We start from the raw sequence: 16885 nt of genomic DNA, 5'->3' as shown, positions 1-16885 counted from the left end.
ATTGACCGGCTGACTGACTCCCAGCAGGACCTACTTTGCCAGAGTGGCTGTTCCAGTGTTCCATCACAATGTGCTGGAATTGGTTGGCAAAGCTTTGCAGCAAAGTACTGTTCAGACAATCCATGTGGAGCAATTGTCAATCCATTAATTACATGTGTATCACTGCACAATGGATCTCTTTTGTGGGGGTTAAGCAACAGATAGCTTCCGGTCTCAGAGCTGAAGATATTTTAACGGCGTTCAGGAGCAAATATGTTGGAATACTTTAACAGCAAGGTGTTTGAATGGCTGCAACCCAGAGGTCTCAGAATTGGGTTTGTTGCCACAGACAATGGCAGTGGCAGACAGTGGCTATTTCAGGGTCCTCAGTTTGGCACATTGCATCAACATCATTGTGTAGGACTTTCTGAAAATAGACCAAGTCAGCCACTTACTGACCATCTGCAGAAGAATCTGCACTCATTTTAGGCCTTTTTTTAAAATTCGGAAGCAGTTAAGAAACTTTTAACGTGCTAAAAGAGTACAAGTTAAAGTTGTAATACAGGAGGTGCCAACACATGAACTCAATCTATTACATGTTGCAACTTCTATTTGAGCAGTACAAACCGATCAATGAGTATGTCATGCAAAGAGGAGGGCATATAACTAAAAGCACGACCAATTGGGTAGACAAATGGAAAGTAGTCAAATGCTTGACAGGCATGCTACTTCCCTTTGAGGTTTTCACATGGGAAGTCAGCAAGGAGGCCAGTGCACTGGGCCAAGCTATACTGTTGCTGTATGTGCTAAATGACCAGTTAAAAAATGTGTCTGACAGTTCAGAGCTGTGGGTGATCAATACGAAGATGTGTTTACCTTGGTTCAGAGTTTAATCTTTTGCTTGGCTTACAATACAAGGCTGCAAAGAGACATCATACCATCCAAAGAGTACATATGTGCCACAGTACTGAACCCACAATACAAAACCTACTAGCAATTTTGAATCCTTTTTCAGAAGGGGATGTTTCAAAAGACAAGATTGTTGAGTAAGCCAGAGTTCTAGATGATAAATAGATGGAACATAGAGTCCCACTAATGGAAAAAAGTTCTGGGGTGCCACCTTCAACTTTCAGGGATGGCATTTCTGGTGTCTCACAGCAGCTAACACCAGCAACAAGAACACTGGTGGATCAAAACCCATTGGTAGGCAAACATGCACCAATGGCTGCAGCTCAGCAGGCTGGCAATAAAGTATCTGGCCTGTCCGGTAGCCAGTGTATCTGCTGAGTGTTTGTTCAGTGCAGCTGGCGTAGTCATCACAGTGAGAAGGATCAGTCTCTTGCCTCAAAATTAGAATGATTGACCATGATCAATATGAACCAACACTTTATACCACCAAATTACACAGTTCCTGAAAATACTACAGGAGGAGGATGAGTGTGATTGATCAGGCTCAGATCAGAATGTCTTAGCTTACCAACTTCCTGAAGAAACACCTGAATTTGAAAACAAACTCTACTTCGGTGACTGAGTAGGCCACCATTGAATTTTTATCACTGAACAGCTTTATCCCCCAAAAAACGGATATAGATAGGGGAACATTGTATATTTTTTTGTTTGTGTCTGACTGACTTATGGAGCACACCATTTTAGGCATATGTCTGGCCAGATTAGAGTTGGACCAGTGTGCTGTCAAGAAGCCTCCTCCCATTCCCTTGATGGATATTGTAGAGACAGTGCCTGCCTCCATCCTGTGCTTATACTTTTTTCATTCATTCAGGACTTCCCCAGAACATTTAATTCACAAGACTGCCCCAATGTGTGATGTGTGTGTCGAGGAGGATTGACAATCATCTACCACTTTGCTTGGTTCGAAACAGACTAATATATTGCACTGATCAGTGATATATTATTGATGGATTGAGTACAAGTGAGGATTCATGTGGTGGCAGACAGTGAGGAATGATGTTTTCCTTTAATTTGTAAGGTTGATTGTGATGATTTGCAATGTTTTCCCCTTTGACACTTAGGGGCCTATTACGATGGTGGGCGTATCGCCCCCGCCATCCTGGTGGGGGCGATACGCCCGTCATCCGTGCCGGAATGACCCCCCACCATATTAGTATAGATAGAGGGTCCGCGGCAGATGGAAACACCGTCTGCCGCTTTTCCGCCCCAGTCACCTTGCGACCGGGGTGGAAAAGGGTTTATATGGTGGCGGTGAGTATCAGACACCGCCAGCCATATTAGGATGGGCAATTTGCAATGCCTTTCCGTGGTGGCATAGGCATGCGGAGTCTGCTTTGGGGGCCCATTGCGGGCCCCCAAAGACTCGGGGGGTGGGGGTTGCACATGGGGGGTACCTATGGTATCTCCCAGCAGTTCCATGGACAACATGGAAGGCACTGCGGGGTGCCTGCCATGTTGTGCATGGAAGTGCACAGCATGCCTTCCTGCCATTGTTGCGGGCGGTGCTGAGTGCATCACCCGCCACAATGGTAGGAATGCTGGATGCGCCCACCACTGTGGTTGGCACATCCTAATGCCATAAACGGGACCCCAACCCTTCCGGTGGGCGGTCCCTTTTTTCGATAGGATGACGGGCGGACTTTGTCTGCCCATCATCCTAATGGGGGCCTTAGTGAGGTTTGCTTGCCAGGTCCACTCCATTTTGTTCTGGTTCACAAGTTAATCTTCAAATACGAGACCAGTCCATTTAGTCAACAAACTCACACTACACACAACAATTTACTTAATGTTTCTCTTCTTGTTCTTCAACAACAGTGGAATGTCCACAGGTTAAGCTCTCTCATTTTGGTCAGGAGTCAGGACAAAGTTGGACAGATTCATTACTCAGAGTGAGGAGAATGATGGAAGACTCAGAGCGGGACTACCTCAACAACAGCCAGAAGAAGTTAGTTATCAACTTCAGGGAAACTAACATGATGATGACTCTGAGCAGCCTACTCAGCTCTGTTGACTGGTGAGAGATGGTTTGGGAAATGCAATGCTGTTTAGTGTGTGTGCTGGCTCAAATTTCAATGTCCTCTATTATGTGGTTATTTTATTTATTTATTTAGAAGTTTTCTATAGCGCTAACAAGACCCGAAGGTAGCAGAGCGCTTTAAAGTAAAGGCATGAAAAGGTGGACAAAAAGACAAGTAACAAATAAAGGTGATCATCAAATGACAGTTCGAACAGTAGGACTTCTTGGCAATAGGATACTGAGTTCTCACATAGTTCTGGGGGTGGATGTTGATCCTAGTTACCCAGGACCTAGGGAACGGATGAGGAACAAGGATTTGAGTTGGCTCTTGAATTCCGCATAGGACGGTATGGTTCTGATATGCGGGGGGATAGAGTTCCATATTTTGGGGGCATTTCCTGAGAAGGAGCAGTCCGCAGTTTTCTTCTTTCTGGTTTTTGGTAGGATGAGCAGCAGGGAGTTAGAGCTTCTCAGGATTCTACTTTGGCCAGCTTTTGTGAGTTTGTTAGCCAGGTATTCTGGCTTTCCGGTGTGAAGGGCCTTGTGGGTTAGACAGGCCGTTCTGAAGGTGCTACGCATATCCATCGGGAGCCATTCAAGTTCTTTGAGTGCAGGGGAGATGTGGTCGGATTTTTTGCATCCTGTGATCATTCTTGCTGCCGCATGCAATGTTGTTTTTAATGGGGCCAGGTGTGATTTGGGGATGCCTGTTAGGATTGAGTTCCCATAGTCCAGTCTAGATAAAACTAGTGATTGCGTGGCTAGTTTGAGGTCCTTGTTGGGAATGAAAGGTTTGATTTTGTTCGGCAGTCTGAGGTTAAAGAATGCGCTTTTTGCCGAGTTCTTAATGTGGTTTGTCAAGGTTAGTTTGGGGTCTAAGGTGAAGCCCAGAGATTTTACGGAATCAGCTAGCGTGAGAGAACCTTTAAGAGCATCGATCGACTTCAGCCACTCGATGATTTGAGGGTTGTCTTCTTTGTTTGAGATGAGAAGAGTTTCGGTCTTGTCGGGATTGAGTTTCAGGTGGTTCTTTGTCAGCCAATCTTGAACATCATTTAAGACGGCGTTTACTCGGTGGATGTCGTTAATTGAAGAGGTTTCCAGGTAGATCTGTGTGTCATCCGCGTAGAGGTGGAAGTGGATATTGGCATTCCTGAGTAGTTTGGCGAGCGGTTCCATATAGATGTTGAAGAGCTGAGGAGAAAGTACTGATCCTTGGGGGACACCCCTGTTGACTTGCTGGGATTCGGAGGTGAAATTCTTCATTTTTATTATTTGCGAGCGGTTGTGTAGAAAGGAGGAAAACCAATCGAGAACTACCTCGCCGAGGCCAGCTCTTACTTGCAGAGTCTTGATGAGGAGCCTATGGTCCACCGTGTCGAAAGCTGCGGATAAATCAAGGAGTATGAGGAGGCAGCATTTGTCAGCGTCAAGGGAGCCGTGAATATCGTCTATGATGTTCAGCATCGCGGTTTCTGTGCTGCGGCCTTGTCTGAAGCCGGATTGGAGGGGGTCTAGGAGATTGATGTTATCCAGATGATGAGTCAATTGCAGGAGAACGCATCGTTCCAGTGTTTTGGCAAGTAGAGGGAGGTTAGATATCGGTCTGAAATTGTTCAAGTCAGTAGAGTCAAGACCGGGTTTTTTCAGCAAAGGGGTGACTTGTCCCATTTTTAGACAGTCGGGGACCACTCCGCTTTGTAGGGAGCTGTTTATGATTTTGCCCCAGATAGGTGCTAAGGTGAGTTTCATTTTTTTGATTAGTGAGGTGGGAATGGGATCTGAGATGTGAGCTGATGGTTTGGAGGTCGAGATCAGCGAGATTATCTCAGTTTCCTGCACGTGGCGAAAGCTTAGCCAACGGAGGGGGGAGGAGCCGGAAGGTAGGGCCTGAGGGATGGCCGCGTTGTCCTTCGGGAGGTGTGAGTTGTTGATGTCTAGAGATAATTCGATTTTTAGGACTTTGTCGTTGAAGAAGGTGGCGAAGTTATCGCATAGTTCTTTGGACTCCTGCAGGGGTGAGGGTAGAGGCTTGGATGTTTGACGTCTGACAATGTTGTAAAGCTCCTTAGGTCTGTTTTTGGAATTGGCTAGTGCCTCTCGGAAGAAGCTGGATTTCTTGTTTTTGATGTGGTTGTTGTATTTCCTGCGTGCTGTTTTTAGTTGTAAGCGAAGGATGGCTGTTGGGTTGTTTCTCCACTTTCTTTCTTTGGCTCTCAAGGATCTTCTTTCTGCGTTGAGGTCCGCATTGAACCAGGTTCTAGAAGGGGTGGCACGGCTTCTTTTGAGCTTTAGTGGAGCTAGATTATCGAGAATGGAGACTAGCTCGGAGTTGTAGTGGTCGATGAGATCATTGGTCGAGAGGTGCAGAGAGTTGGTTGTTGTAAGTAACTGGAGAAAGACAAGTGAAGTCACATCATCACATATGCACACGCTTGGCAAAATGTTATGATGGCAGTTGTGAGATTTATCAGCCTGGTACATGCTTCCATTTGTCCATGATTGGTTGGAATTTGCTCTGTTTGTAATGCATTTAACTAAACTGTGTCATACTCATTCCTTCATTTCCTTCCACAACAGATTGATGATGATGTGCTGCTCATTGCCCAGATGACTATTGTTGTTCTGTTTGTGTAGTGTTTGTCTTCGTCACACCTTTCCCTAGATCCCCTTTCCTATCCATTTCACCAAACCCCTAACCCTCTTTCCCCATCCTGGATGATTTATTGAGGCATGACATAATTTATACTATAAATACATCACACACACTTGGTGAAGCGAATGTGGTGAATGCGACACAAACTCACTGCGGGATCTTCAATTACTTGAGCAGTAACCCAGCTGCTCTGTTTACCCACCCGTGCATAATAGTGATCCATATTTTAGCTATAGAAGAACATCATTCAACAACATAATCACCATCATCATCATATATTCTTTATTCAGCATTTCAATAACACCATAAAAGTACAGTATTAAAAATATACAAACAATTCTTAACCCCTTCGGTGCTCATGACGAGCTCAGCTCGTCATGAGGTACACCTCTCGTGTGCTCATGATGAGCTGAGCTCGTCATGTAAAAGGGCATTCTGTAAATTTCAGCACAGGAGGGGATCTACTTAGCAGCCAAGGTGTTAAAAATGACATCCTGTTATGATACATCTCACTTAGTTCATCAGTCATATATAAAAGCAATATTTTCTCTCCACCCTTTTGAGTCAAGGTGTTTACAGTATCATTTCTCCCGTTCCAATGGTAGCCCTCAATCTAACTGAGGTTCTTAAAACATTTGTCACACAAAATAGAGTTGGGGGATCTCTGGACACTTTTAAAAATACAAGGGCATCTTTCACTGATCTAAGGTTGGCCTTTTTAAAAAGATCTATTAAAAAGCAACGCCTGGGCATTTGATAAAATGGGCATAATAATACAAAATGAAGGGTGTCCTGCGTAGATCGGTGATCGCAGCCGCAGGGACCCTTTGACTCAACTGAATTAGTAAAAACCGTAGGCTCCACTAAGAAATGATGGAAGAGGTTGAGCCTAAAACGTGTTAGTAATAACCTATCATGGGAATTGTATACAAGGGCAAGGTAGGGCTCCAGCCCACTGCTGGACCTCACTACAGCGTGTGCCTGGACTGACTGCTTATTTCTCACATCAACTTCCCTTGCTGTAGCTGTATATTTGAGGAGCATCTCATTCACTCTAACTTGGTCCTGTTTAGTTATACTCTGTGGGTTTAAAAATAGATTTGCACAGCCAATACTCTCAAGGCTACCTTCACATATTTCAGCCAGGGGATAGACATTACTTTATCCCTACCCATACAGTCTGTAATTATCTGCTGAGTCAGGTTGGCTTCCTGATTTACCCATATCTTTAACCAGGCCACAAGGGGCCTCTTCTTCACTCTGTTCTGCAGATACTTACAACCTAGTTCCTCATGTACTATGCATGATGATAAGCATTGGGGAACTTTAGGGAGCCTCCTCAGGTATTTGTTTTCCTCTATCTGTAATTTAGTAACATTCGCCATCCCCCACAGTTCTGCCCCATATGCAACTTTGGCGGAAGTGATCGAGTTATATATAGTCAGCATATGCTCTGGGGACCATCGACCCAATCTGCGGCTGAAAGTCATTACAGCTCCTAAGCTAGCTGCTAACTTATTACAATGCTCCTCGATCAGTGGTTTAAAACTCAAATTCCTATCAAATAAAATGCCCAAATATAAAAAGGTCTGTACCTTTGCCAAGCTTGTAGAGCCTATTCTATAGTTAAAATTTGTCCAGGAGTATTTTGGACCCACCTCCATGACATATGATTTCATCAGATTAGCAGATAAGTCTAAACTGTTCATAAACTCAACAAACCCATCAATCAAACGCTGCAGTCCCAATGGTGTGCGAGCCAACAGGACCGCGTGGTCTGCGTAGAGCAAGACGGGGACTAATCTACTTCCATTTCTAGGTGAGTCCACTTTGAAATTGGTTTAAAAACTTTCTAGACCATTAATATAAATGGAGAAAAGGAAGGGTGCCAATATTCATCCATGCCTGACCCCACACGTACATTTAAAAGGCTCAGTATGACCTCCCTCTAAGTTGTACCTTACTTTTGCTGTTGTATTTTGATGAAGGGCTCTCAGAATATTAGTGAGACAAACATCGACCCCAAGACCAGACAATATGGCCCACAGCTTTGTTCTATTTACACAATCGAATGCTGCTGCCAGGTCCATGAAAGCTAAATATACTTTTTCATTACTAGCTACTGTATACTTCGTGCCCAATAAATATACATTTTAACACTGGTCTATCATGGATCTGCCAGTCTGGAAACCATACTAAACATCTGTAAGGATACGATTTTCCTCTTCCCAACTCATGAGAAGGTTCAGGATGGCCCTGCCCATTACTTTAGCTGTTACATCTATCAATGAAATGGGCCTATAACATTGGGGGATATCCCTACTACCCTTCTTAAATATTGGTACTATTGCGGCCGTCGACCATGAGCGGGGTAGGCCCCAGACTATGGCCGCATTTATTACTCTAGTCAATAACGGACCCCATAATTCTATGTTACTTAGAAAGAGGTCCAGCGGGATCCCATCTGGGCCAGGGGCTTTATTTCGGGTGAGGCCCTTAATACCCCCCTCAATCTCCTTTAGTGTAAATACTGTCGCCTCTGGGCCAATCTCCCTGCTATCATCCTGTTCTCCTTCCATCAGAGTCCCTCTGTTATATAGACCATTAAAATGTTCCACCCATTGTTCGGGGAGTACCTTTGATGCTATATTAGGGCTGTTTCCGTCTTGGTAGCAGGGTCTATTGATTATTGAGCAAAAAGTGGAAAGATCCCTTCTTTCTGCTGCCTCACATAAGTCTTCCCACGTTTGGATTTGGAGGGCTTTCTTCCGGCGTTTTACTTCTTGTTTGTACTGTAATCTACAGTGGATAACCCTTAGACCATCTCTGGGTTTATGTTTAAGGGCTGCTCTAAGATTTCTTTGGGCTAAGGAGCATTCTGATCAAACCATTTGGGATTAGTTATTTTCTTTCCTTTCCCTGTCGTGTGCATTAGGCTATCTACTAGCCGTCCTATTTCTTCAAATGCCTTAACCAGCGGGGGTCCATTTATCTCTAAGTTTAGGCACACCTCCAGGTGCAGTTTCCCCTCTGCCAATAATGATTTGTAGAAATTATCTCCATCCAATTTTGCCCATTTTAGACGTCGGCCCTGGTCCGTGAATGTCTCCCTAACATCTGATGTTCTCATCCTTATTTCACTGATCACCTGTGACACTACCACTGTAACTGTGAGGGGGTTATAGTCACTAAAACCACTACAGTCAATATTGAATCCCAGAATTCGTTGTTTTATTCAGTGCAACACAATTACAAAATCAATGTAGGAACAGTACCCTCTTCCTTTAAAGGTAGGGTTGACCTCTCTATTAGAGTTAAAAGATAACAGGTCCATAGAATGTTCCAAATCAACATTTTTCATCATCATGCTGAATTTAGCCCCTTCTGCCATATGGTCAAAATGGGCTCCCTCCTCTATATTACAGGAAGACCAATCTTCTGTGAAAGGTATCAACTGAGGGCACAAGTGACAATTAAAATCCCCTGCGATTAAAACCAGTGGAGCTGAAGCATACTTCATCCACTCTCTCTGTGTCCCTAAATCTTTCCTCCAGCTCCGCCACTCTACAACCGCCTGCTTTGTAAAAATTAACTGTGATCAAATTAGGGGCCAGATGTAGGTAGTCAAATACCGGTCGGTAACTGCCGAAAATACAGATTTGCCGCCGTTACCAACCGGTATTTGCATTTCGAGATGTAGGGGCTCAAAAAACTACAGAATCGGTAAATTTACCGATTCGGTAAAGGTACAGACTCAGTAAATTTACCGACACTCTGTACATTTACCGAATCAGAAAAGTTACAGAATCGGAAAATTTACTGAGTCAGTAACTTTACCGAATTGGTAAATTTACCGAATAGGTAATTAAGAAATGGTAAAAAAGCATTTTGAGATGTAGGTAACATCTAAAATACCGATTTTGCATGAAAATCGGTATTTAAGAGTTTGTATTTACCATGGATTGAAAGCAGGTGGTAACCAGGTGCAGGCTATAAAAAAGGGCCCAAAATGCAACAGTTTGAGCAGAATGGCGGCATTCTACGTGATTGCAAGGCGGCTACAGCTACAGGCAGAAGGAGAGAGGGTCTGGAGAAGGGAGGAGCAGGCCTACAGACAGAGGATCACCCTTTTCCAACTCACTGATGCAGAGATCCAACAAAGGTACAGGCTACATCCCCAAACCATCCTGGACTTGATCGGGGACCTGCACCCACTTTTGAAGCATCCAACCCCAAGGGCACACGCCATCCCACCCCATGTGCAGGTGCTGTGTAGCTTACACCTGCTTGCCTCTGGCAGTTATCAGAGTGTCATTGCTGCGGTAGGTGGGGTGTCCCAGAGCTGCCTGTCCCACTTCTTCAGGAAGTTCCTAGAGACCATGATACAGCGAATGCATCACTACATCACCTTTCCTGAAACACATGCAGTACTGCTCAGGACAAAGACTGGGTTCTATCAAATAGCGCACTTCCCCAACGTCATTGGTTGCATTGATGGCACCCACATTCCAATTTGCCCACCTGCTGCAACAGAGTAAAACCGAAAATCAACCCACACCATAAATGTACAATTAATCTGCGATGCTAACTACATCATGATGGATATAGTTGCCAAGTTTCCAGGCAGTACCCACGACTCCTACATCTTCCAGAATAGTGGGATCTACTCATGGCCTGATAGCGGCGGAATTTGGCAAAGGCTACTTGCTAGGTAAAACGGTGTGTGACACTCCCTTGATACATGTTTCAGATGTATGTGAATATGTGCATGTGAGTAACGTTTTTCTCATTTTTTAATAGGGGATAGTGCATATGCCGTCCGGTCCTTCATCCTCACACCCTACCTCAACCCTTCAACCCTCAGCCAGAGGGGGTACAACAGGGCACACAAATCTACCCGTAACATTGTGTAGCGCACATTTGGCCTGTGGAAAAGCAGGTTCCGCTGCCTCCACAAAAGTGGAGGGGCACGCCAGTACACACCAGTGACGTGCTGCAAGATTATTGCAACCTGTGCAATGCTGTACAACCTTGCCATGAGGAAGGGCACCGAGGTGGAACTATCAGGTTATGAGGACCATAATGACGACGAAGCACTGCCTGAACCCAACACTACAGGAGTTGCAATACCAACAGATGGAAGACACAGACGGGAAGAGATCACACGCAACTACTTTTAAGTAAGTAAATAGACACAGACAGTTGGAGTATGCACCCAACGTAGTTTAGTTTTGTCACTACGCAGGTTCCCAAAGCACAATTGTGAAACTCAAACAATATACATTCAATGATGTTAGTCCTGGGTCACTTTCCCATTAACTGAACTACTTATGTTCGTCCACGCCTAACAGTGTCAGATGTTTGTGGCTGGCTGTCTTCACTTTGCATTTGGGCTGCTGCCTCACCCTGGTGCCTGCTGCTCCTCCATGTCTCTACGACAAGGGGGCTTGCTATGCTGCTCCTACTTGTGCTCCCTTCACTCTCTAGCAAATCCAGAGCAGCTGTTTGTGCTGTTTCTGTATTTATCGGTACAAAAGGGGGTGGTGCTGGACGGAGCATCTGAATCCATCAAACACTCACACCCAGTCAAAAGATCTGGGTTTAATCCATCACCATTCTTTAGCCCACTCTGCCACCCCAGTTCAGACATGGCTATATGCAAATCAGTCTGACCCTGTGCCTCATGGGAACAGTCCAGCCCGAACTGCCAAGCCATGTCTTCCCTGGACCGGAAACAAGCTTCCGAGGACAGGTTTCTGGCATTCCAGCCGTCTTCAGCACGGCTTGCTTGAATCCAGTGGCAAAGTGAGCAAGGGATTCACGTCTGAGCATACCCTGCCACACTTATGGCGGGCAAAAGCGGTACAAAATGGGGGTGATGGACGGAGCATCTGAATCAATCAAACACTCACACCCAGTCAAAAGATCTGGGTTTAATCCATCACCGTTCTTTAGCCAGCTCTGCCACCCCAGTTCAGACATGGCTATATGCAAATCAGTCTGACCCTGTGTCTCAAGGGAACAGTCCAGCCGGAACTGCCAAGCCATGTCTTCCCTGGACCGGAAACAAGCTTCAGAGGACCGGTTTCTGGCATTCCAGCCGTCTTGAGCCCGGCTTGCTTGAATCCAGTAGCAAAGTGAGCAAGGGACTCACGTCTGAGCATACCCTGCCACACTTATGGCGGCCAAAAGCAGTACAAAAGGGGGTGGGATGGACGGAGCATCTGAATCAATCAAACACTCACACCCAGTCAAAAGATCTGGGTTTAATCCATCACCGTTCTTTAGCCCACTCTGCCACCCCAGTACAGACATGGCTATATGCAAATCAGTCTGACCCTGTGCCTCATGGGAACAGTCCAGCCCCAACTGCCAAGCCATGTCTTTCCTGGACCGGAAACAAGCTTCTGAGGACCGGTTTCTGGCATTCCAGCCGTCTTCAGCCTGGCTTGCTTGAATCCAGTGGCAAATTGAGCAAGGGACTCACGTCTGAGCATACCCTGCCACACTTATGGCGGCCAAAAGCGGTACAAAAGGGGGGGTGATGGACGGAGCATCTGAATCAATCAAACACTCACACCCAGTCAAAAGATCTGGATTTAATCCATCACCATTCTTTAGCCAGCTCTGCCACCCCAGTTCAGACATGGCTATATGCAAATCAGTCTGACCCTGTGTCTCATTGGAACAGTCCAGCCGGAACTGCCAAGCCATGTCTTCCCTGGACCAGAAACAAGCTTCCGAGGACCGGTTTCTGGCATTCCAGCCGTCTTGCTTGAATCCAGTGGCAAAGTGAACAAGGGACTCACGTATGAGCATACCCTGCCACACTTATGGCGGCCAAAAGAGGTACAAAAGGAGGTGGTGATGGACGTCCATCACCACCCCCTTTTGCACCACTTTTGGCCACCATAAGTTAAACTGGTCCTCGGAAGCTTGTTTCAGGTCCAGGGAAGACATGGCTTAGCAGTTCGGGCTGGACTGTTCCCATGAGGCACAGGGTCAGACTGATTTGCATATAGCCATGTCTGAACTGGGGTGGCAGAGTGGGCTAAAGAACGGTGATGGATTAAACCCAGATCTTTTGACTGGGTGTGAGTGTTTGATTGAATCAGATGCTCCGTCCATCACCACCCCCTTTTGCACCGCTTTTGGACGCCATAAGTGTGGCAGGGTATGCTCAGACGTGAGTCCCTTGCTCACTTTGCCCCTGGATTCAAGCAAGCCGGGCTGAACACATCTGGAATGCCAGAAACCGGTCCTCGGAAGCTTGTTTCCAGTCCAGGGAAGACATGGCTTGGCAGTTCGGCCTGAACTGTTCCCATGAGGCACAGGGTCAGACTGATTTGCATTCAGCCATGTCTGAACTGGGGTGGCAGTGTGGGCTAAAGAACGGTGATGGATTAAACCCAGATCTTTTGACTGGGTGTGAGTGTTTGATTGATTCAGATGCTCTGTCCATCACTACCCCCTTTTGCACCGCTTTTGGCTGACATAAGTGTGGCAGGGTATGCTCAGACGTGAGTCCCTTGCTTACTTTGCCACTGGATTCAAGCAAGCCGGGCTGAAGATGGCTGGAATGTCAGAAACCGGTCCTCGGAAGCTTGTTTCCGGTCCAGGGAAGACATGACTTGGCAGTTCGGGCTGGACTGTTCCCATGAGGCACAGGGTCAGACTGATTTGCATATAGCCATGTCTGAACTGGGGTGGCAGAGTGGGCTAAAGAATGGTGATGGATTAAACCCAGATATTTTGACTGGGTGTGATTGTTTGATTGATTCAGATGCTCCGTCCATCACCACCCCCTTTTGCACCGTTTTTGGCCGCCATAAGTTTGGCAGGGTATGCTCAGACGTGAATCCCTTGCTCACTTTGCCACTGGATTCAAGCAAGCCGGGCTGAAGACGGCTGGAATGCCAGAAACCAGTCCTCTAAAGCTTGTTTCCGGTCCAAGGAAGACATGGCTTGGCAGTTTGGGCTGGACTGTTCCCATGAGGCACAGGGTCAGACTGATTTGCATGTAGCCATGTTTGAACTGGGGTGACAGAGTGGGCTAAAGAACGGTGATGGATTAAACCCAGATCTTTTGACTGGGTGTGAGTGTTTGATTGATTTAGATGCTCCGTCCATCACCACCCCCTTTTGCACCATTTTTGGCCGCCATAAGTGTGGCAGGGTATGCTCAGACGTGAGTCCCTTGCTCACTTTGCCACTGGATTCAAGCAAGCCGGGCTGAAGACGGCTGGAATGCCAGAAACCGGACCTCGGAAGCTTGTTTCCGGTCCAGGGAAGACAGGACTTGGCAGTTCAGGCTGGACTGTTCCCATGAGGCACAGGGTCAGACTGATTTGCATATAGCTATGTCTGAACTGGGGTGACAGAGTGGGCTAAAGAACGGTGATGGATTAAACCCAGATCCTTTGACTGGGTGTGAGTGTTTGATTGATTCAGATGCTCCGTCCATCACCACCCCCTTTTGCACCGTTTGTGTATTTATCAGCACCTCAACAGCACTGGTCAGACTAGCAATGCCCCTAGTAACCTCATTGCTATTTTGCGTGAGTCCCTCCTGCATGTTAATGCATCTCCTGCATAGCAGGGAAGTGGCTGTGGCCAGGCGGTTGATGGCTCTATTTTGTTGCTGCGAACGCTGCTTCTCCTGGCGCCTTGATGCAATTTCCTTATCTAGTTTGGTGCACAGAAGCTGCACCAATTGTGACATATCATGCACCCCTGCTGCACTCTCCTTGTTGACATCAACTAGTTCTCTCATGCCCTTCCCTATGTCTTCCATATTGTTGTTTAGGGTCCTCATTTGGCATTGGACAGACATGATGGCCTTTCCCTGCATCCTTTGGATCTTCACCATGCTCCCCTCCAGGCCACTGAACACACTGGGACCCTCCACATGTGCAGCTACATTGCTTTCTCGGAGCCTGCGGCGTCTGGAAACAGTACAGGACGACTCTGCACTGGACTGCAGTGCGGCAGTGCTACCTTCACCAGGCAAGGTGTGTGTGTCTTCCCCCTCCATGTCACCTGCTGATGACTCCATTTCTAATAGTGGGGCAACAACATGCCTCCGGCTCTGTTGTGCGGCAGGTGTTGTCACAGGCAGTGATGCTGGCATTTCTGGGGATGACAGTAACAGAGGGGATTGTGTACGTTCTGGGGACGCCTGCAACTCTGGAGACATTCCTGTGTCTTGGGATGGTGGCTGTGTACTTGGTGCACCTGTGTCCTCTGATACATTCTGTGCACTTGCACCTGACTCCTGACTCCCATCCCTCTCTGGTGCCATGCCTTCAGTCTCCGGGGAACATCTGCGAGATGTCTCACCTGTGGACATATGAGCGTACATTAGCTAAGTGCTACTGCCTCACAGCCACTACAATTAAATAATTTACACTTGCACAATGTACACGTTGCCTGCGCTTCTTTCTGTCTGGAATCATTACCCTAACTTGCTGGAAGTTATGCTGTATGACATTGTCTTTCATTTCCTGACTACATGTCCCATAATGCATTGCTCCTGTATAGTGGTAGCTGTACTGTACTGGGGTTCACTTAGCCACACAGGGTAAAGGGAAGGACGATGGTGTGGGTGGGATTGCTGTGCATGCATCTTACCTTTTCCGCTGGCAGCTCTGGATGAGCTATCTAGTTCTCCCAGTCCGCAGACGCTTTCAGGGTCTATGGTTGAGCTCACCATCTCCTCCAGGTCAGTTAGGGGGGGTGCTGGGTTCTTCCCTCCACCAGTTTTGCTTGCCTGCTTGTGGTGTTCACCAATTTTTTTTGTCAGGCTCCTGAGGTCGTACCACCTCTTTTTAAGGTCCTCTATGTCTCTGGGAGTCACTCCGACTGCATTCACTTTATCTTGAATGTGCATCAACTGTTCCTTTTGGCAGATTCAGCCACAGTGAGGGACTGCCTGCCAGTTTTCTGTACTCCTTCACCACCTCCTCAACAAGGACCTGCAGCTCCATGCTGCTGAATTTTAGTTTCCTCTTCCTCTCTGGCTGATCTTTGTCTGTGCTGCTTGCCATTTTTTAAATTTAAAAGTGCACAAAACTCTTTCTGCTGCTCAGGGATTCAGCTCAGCTCCAACTGCCTCTTCAGAAGCTTCTAATTAGTTGCAGCTGTCTGTGTAGCCACTTCCTGGTAGGGAGGGGGAGGGTGGTGGCACCTGATTGGCTGCCTGAATCAGTTCACTTTTCTTTGCTTTTGGATTCGGTATTTACCGATTCGGTATTTAGCGAATCGGTATTTCTCATTCATTCCTATGGGCCAAAAGGCCCATTGGAATGAATGGGAAATACCGATTCGGTAAATACCGAATCGGTAAATACCGAATGACCGATTCTGATTTTTACAGATTCGGTAAAAAATACCGATTTTTTACCTACATTGCATTTACAGACTCTTAAATACCGAATCGGTAAAATTTGGTATTTAAGAATCGGTAAAATGCAATTAACTACATCTGGCCCTAGGATCCTTAGTTTTATACTGTACCGCTAACATACAGTCTGACATCCAGTTAAGATCCTTCCAGGTCCCTTCCAGAGTCAGGCAGACCTGCAGAAGGAGGCCCCCTTTCGCTCTACCTGCCGTGGATCTGACAGCTGGGATTCCGAACATTTTATACCCCACCAAATTAAATGTAGTCAGTTCGACTTCCGAAGTTTCTTGGGCACAAATTACATTATATTTATTTACATATTCCAGCCACTCAGTTTTTTAAAATTTGGCTGAAAAGCCCCATCACGTTCCAGGACAGTAATTCTAGGGTGTTCCATTCGCTCAACAATATGGAACCTGTGACAGAGTGTCCATTAGCAATATCAGTATCAGTTGCTTCCCATCGTGGTATATCGCCATGGGCCCCCTGTGTCTTATTTGGGAGCACTCCATTTATTATCTCTTTTTCATTTTTCCTTAACAGTGGGTCACTTTCCTTCACTGTTGTAGTCTTGGATAGTCAAGGTGTGAACCCCAGCTCAGTGGGTCATATTTATTATATAGTGATATGTCGCAATCTTCCCTTTTTTCGGCTTCCCAATTCTCAAGTGTCTGTAACCCCTTGGGTTGATAAACAGGGTTCTCGTTCCTAACTCTATGTGTCCAGCCCCTCCCTCTATTAGGCTGCTGTGTCCACCGCTCCCTATCTCCCCATTGCCCACCGGTGGTCCCAAGCTGATAAGGCTTATAAAAGTAACTTAGGTCTTGCACCTCTATACTAGTACGCATATCTTTCTGCTGGG

This window comes from Lissotriton vulgaris, chromosome 3_1 (genome assembly GCF_964263255.1).
Source record: "Lissotriton vulgaris chromosome 3_1, aLisVul1.2, whole genome shotgun sequence".
Taxonomy (NCBI): Eukaryota; Metazoa; Chordata; class Amphibia; order Caudata; family Salamandridae; genus Lissotriton; species Lissotriton vulgaris.
Note: the sequence above shows the minus strand (reverse complement) of the source record.